Raw genomic sequence first — 12,336 nt, 5'->3', positions numbered from 1 at the left:
TCATGTTTACTTTTCTTTTAGCTCCTCATCTCAACCTGTGTGCATGTGTGTTTGTGTGTGTGTTTAACCAAATATATCATTTGTAGAGCTCGAAATTTTAGAGTGTTCTTTAGGGATTTTTCTTTGCCATCCAATTGATTTTTAAATATCATAGATAGAATTCTTATCAATATATGTAACATTTCTACATAACATTAGTCTTCACAGGTTTCTGATATAATCAGACTGGATCTAACTCCAGTCAAAGGACTACAGAGCTCACTGCTGAGTCCTTGACTGGCCTTAACTGTTTTAGGTGATTGTATGCCCCTGTGGGCATGTAGAAAACATTTTTCTCTAGGCTACATTCTTTGAAGAGACTAATGCTGTCTGAGTCCTCTCTGACTAAGCCTACCACATGTGTCTCCTCTTCCTAAGCCATTGTGTGTGCAAAGAGGCTTCTAGAGTCTGGATGTTTCTTTGCTCCTGAAGATGGAACAAAGCCACATCTCTATTCACATCGCCTTCAAACTGGGAACTGCTGGAGAAGAGGGAAAGGCAGAACACAAGCTATTTCTCAGGGACCCATCCTAACTTCCACCTTTATTATAGACCTTCTGCTTTCTTCTTTTCTCTTCACAGCACATGGAATCTTTATATATGTCAGGAGCCAGAAAAAAATGGCTGACTTTTAAAGTCTGATCATTCCACATCCTGATTCCCTTTGGGCAAATGGTAGAGAATTCATAAATGGAAACTTTTAGAACTTTCAAACTATATATTTTTCCATGAGTTTGAAATTTTTATTTTGAAGCTTAAAAGTCATAGATTGACTTTCTTTCTGCATTTGTTTTGTGTCATATCTTCCCTGAGGACATAAAAGCAGAATAAGTACTTGTCTGACTTGGGATAGAGTGGAGAATGGAGTGGGGTTCAGCCAGTGGAGGCGGTGAGGTAGGAGGGTACCAGTATCAGAAAATACTGGAGAAAAACCACATTTTGGGGGGAGAAAACAAAAAAAGTGTTATCTTACTACTGTGAGATAAAAAGAACTTATGATGTGCTCTTGGCTTTTGCAAAAGCACTTTTATTTGTTTCGTAAACCATAGTAAATAAAAGGTATGACATCATGTAGATGCTACAAATTCAATATATAGGTCTTGGTCATAAGCTGTGCAAGTTCAGGATGAAGAGGTTCTAAACAATGTCACCCGAAGTTTGCTTATGGTTCTAACCCCCGTACACTGAAGCTCACTGATTTCTAAGATGCTTCTTATTTTCCACTGACAAAAAAAATTTCTTTTAGTAGGCAAACCATGAAACATAAACAGAAGTCAAAATGAGTACAGCAAGATGGCAAGCCTCTTATATATAGTTTTTGAAGTCTCTTGCAATAATATTAGAGAAACTATTGAAAAAAGGAACTGGGAATGCCTGCAAAATGCACCTGGTCAGCAAGCACACACTCTCCCTCTCACACTCTCTCTTATGTTATAAAAACGAACAGCCTCAGTTCTCTTGCCAAGGGCAGCTTCCCCCCACTTATCCTGTTACATTAACATTTGTGCTGGCATTCGTGTTCTGCTTGTTCTCCAGAGTGGGGTTGCCACAGTGAAACTCGGAGGTGGTCTTTCTCAGTCAGACTGCCCCCCTTTCTCTTTGCCCGTTCGTTGCCTCGTTCCCACATACATGGAAGTGGGGTTTGGGCAGACACTTTGGCCCGACTTCGTGTGATATTTTCAACCAGGCATTTCTTTGGAGAAACAAAGTAAAGTAAATGAGACCGGGAGGGAGAGAGTGTCCTGTGGCACCCTCTCTACGGTGTGCATGTGGGTTTTTTCTTTTAACTGTAAATTTGGAAACCACAGTTCTGGCTGCCTTTTTGTAGTGGAGCAGACTATTATAGTCAAAGAACCGGCTCCCCCTCCGCCCACCTTTCCTCCCTCTGCTGTATTCTCCAGGCTTCTCCTCTTCTCACACTATTTTCCATCCCAGTGACTGGCAAAGAGCTGGGAACAAGGAGCCACCACCTATGGTGTTTTGAACAAAACCAATGCCTGGCACCTCACAAAGGCAGTCGGAACGTTCAATAGGTTTTATTAGTTCTCAAGGCTTTCAGTGCACTTCTCCAGGACGAGGAGGCAATGGGGGGTGGGATGGGCAGGGAAGGACGGGGAAAGCCCTAGTCATCTCGTACGCCATCTCAGAACTTTCAGTGACTTTGTCTTGGCATGAGAATCACTGGGTCGTGGTCTGCATTGAAACAAATACCTTTTATGTCCTATGATGAAAGACAGAAGTAAAAAGGAGGGAGAATAAATCTGTAGTTACTGCATTCTTCTGGAACTTCAGTGCTGTGTTCTCATGAGTCCAAATGACTTAAATAGTAAAAAGGAGATGGCGAGGACTGAGTCCAGTGGAAGGAGTAAAAAAGATGTCAAGTCACTTTCTTTCTTCTCCAGTCAGAGTAATATTTCTCCAGTCCCTTTCCCCAATACGCAGCTGGGCAGTGTGAGCCTCTTCACCACCTGATATAGTTATACTTTCCTATCAGTGACTTTGGGCCAAACTTCCCTATGATATCTAATTAGAATTAGAAAATTCACGATTATGTAAGGATCAAGAAAGGCTACTGAAACTATATGATTGAGTCCTGCTGGGGAACAAAAGATCCTCATGACACCAAACGTCATCCCACACATGACTTGCCAATCCACAAGGGGAATTGTGCCTTTGCTATAGAAATATCTCGTGGTGCCTTTAGAGCATAGGACCAATGTTAGCATCATTAATATCAGGACCCTCTGTACAATATAAAGTGCACAGCATCACATGTGGAGTATTTTTGCCAAAAACCTTAACAAGTCCTTTTACCTACCATCCAGTTAATAGAAATATAGGTGATAGTCATGAGGTAAACCCAGCCACAAGGAACAGACAGACACATCTGGAATGTGGGGTAGTCTACAAGAACATTGACTTTGTCTCTTCAAAAAGTTCAGGTTAAGGGGAAGAAAAAGTAGGGGGATTGTTCTGATATAAAAGAGCTAAAAAAAAAAAACCCATAATACTCAAATCTAGTGTGTGAAGTTTGACCGGATTGTGTTCCAGAAAAGGGGGAAAAAAGAAAAAGAAAATAAAAGTACAAACAATATTTTGGTGACAATTTGAAAATTTTGAATATAGAGTAAATATCAGATGATATTAAAGAAACATGGTTAATTTTCCCAGATGAGAAAATGTTATGGCAGTTATAAAGGAAAGTGTCTTCCTTTTTGGAGAGAGAAGTTGACGTGTTGAAAAGTGGAAATTTGTGGGGTGCCTGGGGCCTTAGTCGGTTAAGCATCTGACTCTTGATTTCAGCTCAGGTCATGATCTCACTGTCATGATCTCATGGTCATGAGATTGAGGTCCTTGTCGGGCTCTGCACTGGGGACAGAGCCTACTGAAGATTCTCTCTCTCTCTCTCTCTCTCTCTCTATCTCTCTTAAATAAATAAATAAATGTTAAAAAGTGTAACATCTGCAACAAACTTACAAATAGTTCAACAAATGAGTAATGGGATACAGGCTATCATGATACTTTTCTTTCACCCTCTCTGTACATTTGAAAACTATTTCAAAGTAAAATATTGGGGAGGGGAGACTAAGGCAAAGGAAAAGTAGTGCCTTCAATAGAAAAACATTAGCTTTCTGTAGCCACAGGTTCATTTTCACCTTATCTCAACTCTCCTAGAGAAAACACTTAGCATCTTGATGATTGATATAAAACATTACCATTGGCTTTGTCATTTATGTTGCTGTGGGCTTTTTTTTTTTTTCTGTAGATATCTTTCTAAAGTCCATTTTTACAGACTTATGTTTCAACTTCACAATCTAAGAACCACTGAATAGATCAAGGAGTAATTCTAAAATGAGGCTCCTTGCCCTGGCTCATTTCAGATGCCAGGTAGGTTCTTCAAGAATGTCCCTCAGGATAAGACTCTCTCCTTGACACAGCTTTCTTGGTAACGCCTTTAATACTTTAATTCTAAACCTGGTATTAGTCAGCCGTGCTGCATCTCCAAGACTCTCTGAACCTTGTATTTTCATGTACAAGGTGACAACCATGTTGGCTTCCCGGCTCCCTCACGTGACTGCCATTGATCAAATGAGAGCTGCATGAGACTATGATCTGAAATCTGCCACACACACACACACACACACACACACACATACACACACACACACTGAATGCTTATTTAATTAGATACCACAATAATAGCAAACAGAATTTTTCACTTTACATTGTCACATTTCTGATACCACATTCAACTTATTAAGCTTTATTTTTAAAGTTTTCTGGTATCTTAAATATATCTATGTGAGGTATTCATAATTTGTAATGTTTCTTTCTTTTCTTTCATGATAATGTTGAATATTTTCTTGCCTCGTTCCTATTCCTAGAGTTTTCTCACAATATCCTCCAGAAATGAGCGTAATTGTTTGTGTGTCCACTTTTGACTTAAGAAAGCATGGGAGGGTTTTCACGCCCTCAGGATCCCGGACCACCGCAGCAGTGAGTCTGGGTCCTGAGAGCCACTGGTTCCATCTTTTTGCTGCGGACTGGGGCTGTTTGCATTTGATATGTCTGTACAAATCAGCAAGTGGGCTTGTAACTTTTCCAAGATCACTTGTGATTTCGTCAAGGACAGGGTGGGGACATACCATGAGATTCCTTTTGCAGCAGCTGGATTGGATCTCTGGGGGCCCTTTCCTGCTGTGCAGAGTTGTGTAATAGCCTCTCTTCAGCCCCACACCCAGACCCCAGCTGGGCAAGGGGAAGAATAGGAAGAGGGTGGGGGGCATGGAATCCTGGCCAAGAGGGTTTCAAGTAACAGAACCAAGTGGACCAACCACTGTACTAGAGAAAAGAAATATTCTGGACTGCCTTTAACATGACTGAATAGTATACATCATTTTAAAAAAAACATTTCTGTGAACACTCTGTTGGATTAATCTTGGTTTGGATGTGATGATATTTCACCCCTTCCTCATATTTCCAAACTGATTTATTTTGAAAACATGTTTGCCATTATACAAACAAGGCATTTATATATATAAACTTTTGTTTATTTGTGTATAAGTGGAGTGTCTCACCCATCGTAGGTGTTCATAAATGTTTCTTGATGATGATGATGATGATAACTAATTTTGATAACTAATTTTTCCTCATTGCTGATTAATTTCAGTGTGCACCATGTTCTTTTCATGCCTCTCCCTCATTCCAAACCCTGCATCAAACAATCATTTGAATGTGACTTAATCTTCAAAGATGAAAATGCCCTGTTTATAACAATCTGTACTTTTCCTAATATGAATCTCCAATTCCAATCAGCCTGTTTTATAAAGATTTACAATACTAGCATTTGATGAAGCTAAACGCATTTGTAGCATTGAGTACTTACATTTGGCCACATGCAATTGCATTTAAATTATAGACTTTACTTGATGGTCTCAGAATTCCAAAGTAGGAACCAGATTATCTATTAAACTAACAGATGATGGGTAGGAAAATTATTATATGCCTTAGAGCTCCAAGCCAGAGAATATTAATGATCTCTTATATCTCAAACAAATCTTGTTTGTCTTTGCCATTTGTTCAACAGCTGTTTTGATGATCATGAACAGTCTCAATTGCATATCATTTAATTATTTTAATAACTAAATGAGACTTAATCATTGTAATTCCGTAACATGTTAACACAAATTTTTTAGTTAAAAAATTTTCCTGCAAAATAGTGTCTCTACTTTTTGGTCTATTTTTCATATTAAAAATTGGTTTGCAAAGTAATTCTAACTCCATTTTAGTGTCTAGGGTAAATATTCTCTCTTCCTCCTCAGACCCAGGGAACTTTTCTTCCACCCCACTCACCTAGCAGAGAAGGATGTAAGTTCTGTATGCATTAGATGAATTAGTTCAACTATAAGTTTTCCCAGGAATATTTGAATGGATGCTTGGCAACAATAGGGTCCCTAGTATTTCTTAGGACCTACTGTCCACATTGTGAAGAAAATTGTGTTTTAGTTAGTATTTACATTCAGCTCTACTAGACTAACACTGTCCAAGTCAGAGTGGTCCCATCTTCTAATTTATGGTCAACATTGCTCCTAATCAGATGTGACTCTTTTCGCCTGAGCCCCGGCACATCATTAGTATTTTTCTCATTCTTGCCCTCCAGTTAGTATGACCGAGTGAGGGTCACATGCAAGACAAAATTTATTTTTTCTCTTCATTGGGAGAGTAAGGGCTAGTAAGAATGGTTGCCCTAAATTTCTGTTATCTGGCTAAGAAAAGGTAAGATGGTACCTAAAGAGATTTAGTAATTTTACTGAATAGCCCACTAAGTTTTGGAAGAAAAGATAACTGAAGAATAGCAAAAGGTAAGGTGAATCCCCATTCCTCAATGTAAATGGCAGCAATTTGTTTATTGGACTAGCTTGGCATTTACTATAGCCCCTGGGGTCTGTCTGTGACTCAAGAGAGGCCAAACAATTAAAGTAAAGTAAAACTGTGAGTATTTGGATCCTAACCCATTAAAATCGTCAATTAACTGTAATTTCTCAGTTTTTGCTTCAAGAAGAAATGGGAGTCATTAGAAAAACAATTGATGTCTGGAATTTGGTAACAAAGCCAATGATAATCAAAAATTGTACTTTGGGGCTATATCATTTTTCCTCCAAACATTTACCCTATATCCACAGTTCTCAACTGTATCTACCTTTCGGTTCTCTAAGCTTTTCTCTCCTGTATGTCACACTAGATGGACCTTGCTAAGCATCATTTTATCCTCTTATCCTGTACTTAAAAACTTACATGAACCTAGTTGATGAAACCCAACCCCCTTAGCCTGAACTTCATGGCCCTCCACAGTCCAATCTGGACATACTTTTCTGTATCTCCTCTTGTAACTGTTCCACCTGACCCCTACTGTCTCTTTGATCCATACACCATCTTGCAGATGCCACTTGCATTTTTCTACCTAAATGCTTTCCCTCACCTGTTCACCAAAACCTGGAAGACCTTCCCACTTTTTTCTTTTTAAATGCTATTCATCATTCAAATGCAAATCAAGTCCCACCTTGACCACAGATCCCTTTTAGGACATCACAGTCTCAAAGATCCTTCTCATAGCATCCATAGTATCCAGTATGTTTTTGTTCATCCCCAGTCTTTTCATGGGAGATGACAAGATTTAGTAGTTAGAGACCTACGCATAAAAATCCATGTGCATTGCAACAAGAACTTGTATCTCAAAGAAAAATTCTGAATTCCTTATTCTTTCAGAACTAAGTCTGTTGTTCCCCTAGAAAGAGCCTTAGTACTGGGATTATATTTAATACTAATCTATACAGAACCCAATTTACTGACTAGGACCACAAATAATACACATGTATAATGCTCTAATTGCTGTAATCATGCCATTTTTAACGTTTTGTAATGGTACAGGACTGAGCAAGTAAATAGAGTTTGAGCCACCATGATATTCTCTAGTTTAATACTCTTGTGTCTGCTCCACCCTGTTGCCTGAGAACTTATCATACACCCATGTTTTCAGTCACCACATATTTCCTTGCAAGAATATCACATAACAAGAATAAGCTGAATACATGCTTATCTGTTAGGAGTTTTTTTGGTAGCAAAAATATTCAATGTAACTCAAGCAAAAGGGAATTTGTTGGAAGGATAGGAAGTAGGGCACATACCTTGAGAGAAAACCACAAAAGCACGCTCAACAAGGGCAAAAATCAGGGAAACACTGAGAGTCTTTCTACATGGCAAAAACTATTGCTAATCTTTGCTGGGCACCACCACTAGGTTGAGATAGTTTCAACATTTTTTTTTTGTCTTTGTTTCACTCCTTCCTCCAAATCCCAAGGGAAAGAATATAACTGGATCAACATAGGTCACATGCTTGTCCCTAAATATTCTGTTTGACAGTGTTACTAAGACAGCACTCAATGGCAGAGAAATCATTCTCCAAAATCAAATATGGATACTCTTATCAGAGTAAGAAACAATGAATGCTGGGCAGGAAACCATCAAACAATCATCACAACTTGGAAAAATTTTCTAACTGAAGGAGCTGACAAGCTACTAGAATACATTGGCCAAAAGAAAGACCCAATAGTTCTTTTGGATATTTTAATACATGCATTTTTTAATTTGCCGGGATAGTAACTTTTCTTTGGGAAGGGATAATGACCAGCTGACCTGTAGAGTGCCTTTTTCTGACCCTGTTTCTGAGCTCTTTGAAGCCTTTTCTAGCTATCTGTGCTTGCGTGTAACCCAGCTAAACTTCCAGTTGCCTGTTCTTTCTCTGTATCAGGCTGGACTTACCATTCCCCTTCCATTAACCTTTTAGTTCATCTCCTTCTTGTGTCTGTCATCAGCTGCAAGAGATGCTGATTATGTTGGGAGCCTCTGGAAAAGGGGATGAGACAGAGAAGCACCAGAAGATAAGGAGACCAACAAGAAAAAGATTAAAAACCTCTCAGCACTGAGTACAGTTGGGGCAGAGTACTGCTGCAAACCTTCGCAGTTGTTGGCTTTGGACGGGGGAGGATGAATCAGTTTAGATAACTCAGGAATGGGCTTGAACCTTTGCCCAGACCTCAGAATGAACCACTGAAAAAACCTCTGAGTTTTCCCAAATTAAGACATTGAGAAAAACATTGAAAGTGAGTTTTCCTTTCTCGCCCATCCCCGAATCCCTAGGGAACAGTTGGGACCACAAGGCAATTTATTAATAATAATGGATTGGATTTTCAGTACAAATTCCCTTCTGGCCATTTTGATGTGTCAGAAATGCTTTATAAATGTTAAGTACTATAATTAATCTTTTGAAAAGGGGAGGTAGAAGAGATTTGCCAGCTGTAGATTTCAGTGATTTCATTTGCTGTTACTTTCAGTTTTAAGATATTTCCCCAGAAAAATCAGTCAGTCATCATATATTTATTGGGTGCCCATTATTTGCAAGCACCGCAATTGGCTCCTGGAGTCTCAGGGTGAGGCATATAGACCAGAGTGCTCTTCTCCTAGAGCTTCTGGAGAATTTAATCACAAGCCTGATTTGTTGTATAAATGTACCTAGATTCATTTGCTCAAACATGTAGCCACTAGGTAGGTATATATAAGACAGAGCCTTTTCCTCCTTCACATTTTTGGTTCAGGCAGGGTAGTGCAGTGGGGAGATTATAAAATCTGAATAGTCACTTTTTTCATTTACCTCATGTATGGGCCAATTCTCCTTTTTCTTCAGCACCAAGAACCATTGTTATTATTACCACTCTTAGAATTAGTGCGAGTTGCAGGGATGACCCTTTCACGTTTCGCCGCCATTTGACTTGAGAACCAGCACACTGAATATATCCATCTTGACCTGCCTTCATAGAGCTAAAATAGTTTTGAATGATATCTGAAGGAGCTTGACAAATTTCCAAACCCCAGATGATGGCCTTTGGCAGGCAGCGCTTACACCTCTCATTTTCTAGTCCAAATGTTGGATGCAAACAACTATCTGTTGTTCGGATTAAATCCAACTACTCACATTCTTCCGGACTCTGCTCAGACACTGTTCCTATCACCACCTCTCTCATCTCATTCAAAAGGGGAAACATCTCTATAAACTGCTACCAAATGTGAGGAAGCTTGCATGCCTAGCTTAAGAAGCTATTTTCTGTTATCTTATTTATATTCTTGGGAAATTATGACTTATGGCAATAGAGGGATTTTTTAGATGTGACTGAATCAACCTCTGACTCTGTGTAGGATTATAGGTAGGTGTTCCCAGAAAGTTTCTTGTTGTTGTTTATAAAAACCCCTGCAAGTTGCTAAAACTGTATCATAGTTGCTATTGCATGCTCCTTATTCAGCTCTTATCTTCAGTGTTTGAAAGGCTGCCCAAAATGCTAAAGACAAAGCCACCATTTGATGTGATTCCATTGCCTAGGGTTTATTTAAGAAATATTGATTGAAGTCTATAGCAATTTAAGTCTCTAATTTACTGAACGCCTTCTGTGTTTCACTCACTGAGCTATGGCTGATGATAGAGAGAGAGGATCTTCTTTTCTCTCTTAGAACTTAGAGTCTAGTGGAAAATATAAGGAAATATAAACAAACACATTATAATACAATATCAGTGCATTATAATACAATATCAATATGCATGATAGAACAGATAGTGGTGGTATAGAAGGATGATTAATTTATCCCACTCAGGGAAAAACGTAAGGGAAATTTCTCAAAAGAGATGAATTTTATAAGCTGGTGTATTAATTTTCTGATGCTGCCTAACAAATTGCCCCAGACTTAGTGGCTTAAAACAATACGTATTTATTAGCTCAAGGTTCTCTAGGTCAGAAGTCCAGGAATGGTCCAAACCTCTGTCAGAGGTTCACAGGCTAAAGTCAAGGTGTTGGCCAGGGCAGAAACTTTATCTGAGGCTTTATTGGCAGAATTCAGTTCCTGGTGATTGGAAGGCTGAGGCCCTCAGCTACTAGAGGTGCCTGCTGCTCCTTGCCACGTGGCCCTCTCCACAGCCTGGTGGTTTGCTTCATTAAAGCCAACGGCAGATTATTTGCTACTCCATTTTACATCTCTGACATTTAGACCCTTTGTTAAAAGCCTTGCCTGATTATATGAGGCTCACCTACAAAAATTTCTACTCCCATTAATTTTCTATTAACAATCAGTTGATTAAAGGCCTTCATTGCATCTATAAAGCTCCTTCATCTTAGTGACAACCTATTCAAAATACAGGAATGTTTCATCATCATCACAGCTCCCACCACATTTAAGGATAACGAGTTATATAAAGGTGTGATTCTGTAGAATCATCTTGGAATTCTACTTACTACAAGTAGGTTTTGATAGACAGATAAGACTTTTTCAGATGGAAATGGGAGGATGAAATCTTACATGGGATGAAACCACAAAGCTATGTGAACATCATGATTCTTTACTTGTATTCCTACAGGAGTTTCCTATATTTAACTCACCAGTTTCCATTTTTTCCCTCCTTCTCCACAACTTTCTCCATTAACCCTGGTCATCACTTTATTCTGTTGTCTATTCTCTTAGCAAAGCTATTTTTCTTAAGCTTGGATCTGCTTATATGACTGTCTACTTACAACTCTTTGATGATTCCACCTGATCTCCAAACTTCCAAGCATGGCCCTCATGATCTGGCCTTTTAACCTTGAGTTCAGCTTTATTTCTGTTATGGTTGTTTTTATGTGTCAACTTGGGTGGATTATAGTGGTCAAATATTATTTGGTCAAATATTATTCTGAATGTTTTTATGAGTGATTTTTTTTAGTAAGGCTTACATTTTTTTTTAGTCTGTTTATTTATTTTTGAGAGAGAGTGTGCAAATAGGGGAGGAGCAGAGAGAGAGGGAGAGAGAGAGAATCCCAAGCAAGCTCCATATTGTCATCATGGAGCCCAATGTGGGGCTTGAATTCATGAAACATGAGATCATGACCTGAGCTGAAACCAAAAGTTGGACGCTTAACCAACTGAGCCACCCAGATGCCCCAGAAATTTAGGATTTTTTAAAAAACATACTTTTATTGAAGTATGGTTGACATACAAAAGACTGTGCTTGTTTAATGAATAGAGGCTAATAAGTTTGGAGGTAACTATACATGCATGAAACCATCACAATATATGCCATAAACATATCCATCACCTCCAAAAGTTCCCTCCTGCCCTCTTTATTTATTTATTATTATTATTATTATTATTATTATTGTGATAAGAATACAAAACATAAGATATATGCTCAGCAAAGTTTCAAGCATACAATACAGAATTGCTAACAATAGGCATTATATTACACAGATCTTTGGGACTTATTCATCTTATACAACTAAAATTTAGTATCCTTCAACTAATAATTCACCGTTTCCTTTTCTGCCAGCTCCTGGCAACCACCATTATACTCTTTTCTTCTATGAGTTTGACTATTTTAGATTCCCCATATAAGTAGTAATATGTAATTTTTGTCCTTCTGTTTTTGGTTTGTCTCATTAAGTAAAATTTACATTTAAACTGGTGATCTTTGAGTAAAGCAGATTGCCCTCCATCATATACGTGAGCCTGATCCAATCAGTTGAAGGTCTCACTAGCACGAAAGACTGACATCTCCCCAAGCAAATGGGAATTTTGCCAGCAGGCTTAATTTACACTTTAACTACATTGGCTCAGCTCTTTCCTAGCTCTTTCCTTTGGGTTTGAGATGCAGCAGTTGCTCTTCTTTGAGTCAACAGCCTTTGGCTTCAAACTGCAGCATCAGCTTTGCTCTGGGTCTCTAGC

This window comes from Crocuta crocuta, unplaced genomic scaffold (assembly GCF_008692635.1).
Source record: "Crocuta crocuta isolate KB4526 unplaced genomic scaffold, BGI_CrCroc_1.0 scaffold556, whole genome shotgun sequence".
Lineage (NCBI taxonomy): Eukaryota > Metazoa > Chordata > Mammalia > Carnivora > Hyaenidae > Crocuta > Crocuta crocuta.
This window is presented reverse-complemented; position numbering follows the sequence as displayed.